The sequence below is a fragment of the Chenopodium album genome, chromosome 12, assembly GCF_948465745.1.
Source record: "Chenopodium album chromosome 12, dcCheAlbu1.1, whole genome shotgun sequence".
Lineage (NCBI taxonomy): Eukaryota > Viridiplantae > Streptophyta > Magnoliopsida > Caryophyllales > Amaranthaceae > Chenopodium > Chenopodium album.
Window position 1 is genome coordinate 36,925,440 of NC_137845.1, and position 3,125 is coordinate 36,928,564.

The 3,125-nt window shown below is 30.2% G+C and overlaps 1 long non-coding RNA gene across 1 annotated transcript; it reads right to left on the reverse strand.

Moving 5' to 3' along the window:
- Positions 1 to 1,684: 1,684 nt before the first annotated feature.
- LOC145572351 (uncharacterized) lies at positions 1,685 to 2,862 on the reverse strand. Its single transcript, XR_014096800.1, has 2 exons — positions 2,455 to 2,862; positions 1,685 to 1,996 (listed from the first exon to the last, which is right to left on the reverse strand). It is a non-coding gene; the product is annotated as an uncharacterized LOC145572351 (long non-coding RNA).
- Positions 2,863 to 3,125: the final 263 nt, after the last annotated feature.

Genomic DNA, 3,125 nt, shown 5'->3' on the forward strand with positions numbered 1-3,125 from the left:
AAATTATCTTTACAATGATATATTATAATCTCAATTCCGAGGTATAACGAAAAAGATATGAAAGAAATACCAAATCTGATCTATCCAAAACTGACACCCTTCCACTATTTCGGCTATATCTATATTTTACAAAGGATTTTAATATCATTCTAATTGGGTTAAAAAGTAGATTTCAAGATCTTTCCAAAGACATATTATTTACCTTATTTCGACTTCTGGATCAAAAGATATGATAAAAACAAAATCCGTAAAAAACTGTTTTTATCGCGCTGCGATAAATCTATCGCCACGCTATAAAAGGATATCGCCACGCGATAAAAGGAGTTTTATTTTGATTCAAATTCTGAATATTTTCTGATCTTTTCAGCTGTTTTCGCTATAAATAGGGGATGATTTTCTTCGTTTTTACTCGCCCACAATCATCATCAATCTTCTCTTTCTCTCTCTAAGCTAAAGCTTATTTTTTCTCTTTCTCTCTCTTAATCTTCTAAGCTCTTTCTAAACCTTTTCAAAAGCTTTTCATACACATACACCGTACGTCCTTCACGAGACTCGAATCCACTTAACCAAGCTCGAATTTGCCTTAGACCTCGACATGAAAAGTTGATAGTTATAAGGGTTTGGCCTCAAATCCATATTTCAATTAATATTATTTTGATTTTTTTATATAATATTTTATTGAAGTTACTAACGTGTGTATTCTTTTAATAGAAAGAGGTACGAGACTTCAAAGTTAGTAATTTGATTACTTAATTATTCTTTTGATGTAGAAATCATGCTTAGATTATTTTATTAATTCCTAGTATCATGTTTAGGGAGTTAATTAATATATCTAATATTTTATTGCTTTCTGGTATCATGTTAAGGATAAAGGTTTGATTATTATTGATTAGTAACATGCTAGGATTTGTTATTAATCATTTTAGAATCATACCTAGGATCTTGCTAATATTATGTTTTGAGGATATTATTTTGATGATGATGATTTATTGTGTCAATAATTATATGTTGTTTGATATTATTGTTATTGCTTGATCACGCTCTTTCTTGCAGGTTTAAAGGGAATTTGTACTTGAAATCACGCTTAATAAGATAATTAATAATTTTAATTAGGCTGACATGATTTTAATGCAAGTGACCGTCAATAATTGATTTATTTGTGCATTTATAATCAACCAACATAGATTAAATATGCTTACGATTAATTTATTTATTGTACGTTAATTAAAAGCGCACATGAATATGAGAAGAATAAAGTAGAGACATATTTAGGGTGAGTTCAATCTCTATTAGGTTGGAATCGTACCATCATTCCCGAATATTCACTACTACAAAAACATGAATATAGAACGTCTAAAACATGTAATATAGAACGCCTCAGAGGCGCTCTTCTGAGGGGGTGCCCTATAAAGTCTACAGAACGCCTCAAAGAGGCGTTTTATATCTAACACAATACAGAACGCCTATTTAAAATAGGCGCTTCATATTTAAGGTACAAAGTGAATAAACAACAAGGAAAAGAGAGTTGGAAAAGCGCTCTATAGCTACATAAAACCAGAACGCCTATCATAGATAGGCGCTCTCTATTCCTCACTTTTTTAAACAAAAAAAACTATTATTATTATATTTAGTAATAATAATAATAATAATAATTATTCATACGTAATAAATAAAACACAATAACAACAACATTTTATTTATAAAAAAAATTAAAATACAAGTATTTCAGTCCTTAGCTTTGAGGAAAAAAATTATGTTAACAAGGTTTCTAACATAACTAATTAATACAAGTATTTCAGTCCTTAGCTTTGAGGAAAAAAATTATGTTACAAGGTTTCTAACACAACTAATTAATTAATTATTTTTTTTTTGGTGGAGACTGATTAATTAATTATCAATGTGCTAACAACTTTGGATCAAAGTGCACCGACTTGAATTGCACCGCAACCATCCACAACCAGCCAGCTCGCTTCCACCAACCTCAAAAATAGAAAACCTGCACCGTACCAAAACACCCGCAAATCAAAAGTTTTAAAACAGAAATTAATCCCAATTATATCATATAAATCAATTGATAAAAGATAAAATTCAGAAATTGTTACATGAAAATCAACTAATAAGAGATGAAAATCGGAATTATGATATGAAAATCAATTAGTAAAATCACGAAAATCATAAATTATAAGAAAAAAAAAAAAATCAATTGATAAAAGATGAAAATCAGAAGTTATAAGTTTATAACATGAAAACCAAAACAGATCTAAAATACTCGTAATTGAGAAATAAAACAAAGTTATAAAATCAAAATCAACATTTTGAATTAGAATTAAATCATGAACTATAGATCGAAAAAAGCCCATAAAAATCATAATAATTACTTTAAAACAACCAAAAAACGGATTTAAACATTAAATTCGAACACAAATGAGATTACCCTTCATATATATACCGTACCTTTATGCATCTTTAGACTTCACAATCTATTTTATAGTAGAAACACCTCATTTCAACGGACCCAGATCTAGTGACGACGGCTTATACGACTCGATCGACGGCGGCATCAAATTAAACTTTTGAAAATTTGAGGGAAATGTTACAAAAAAGCATGCGTCAGTCTTTAATTTTGAAATTGAAAAACAAATTTACTAGCCTTTTAGTAGGGTTTGAGAGGAGATAATAGAGGAAGAGGAATGGAGATGAGAGGAGAGAAAGAGGAGAGAGAAAGACTGAGGGCAACGTGAGGTTTGAGAGGAGATAATAGAGGAAGGGGAATGGAGATCAGAGGAGAGAGAAAGAATGAGGGCGGCGTGAGGCTGATGGGTGGAATTTTATTTGCTAGGGTTAGATTTTTATTTATTTAGTTTTTTTTTAATCATGTTAAAATCATATAGATCGCTTAACTTAGAAAGGTGTTCTATATCTATAATCATATTTTCTACAAAACAGTTATAGAACGCTTAACTATGAGAGGCGCTTTATAGGTTTCAACATACAAAGCGCTTATCTTACATATGCGTTCTATAGAATGTTAGAGTCGCCTATCTAACTTGACAGCTCTATATTATGCGTTATTTATTCTCTATTTTGTGGTAGTGATTCAGTCATGGTTCAGGACCACTATGGAG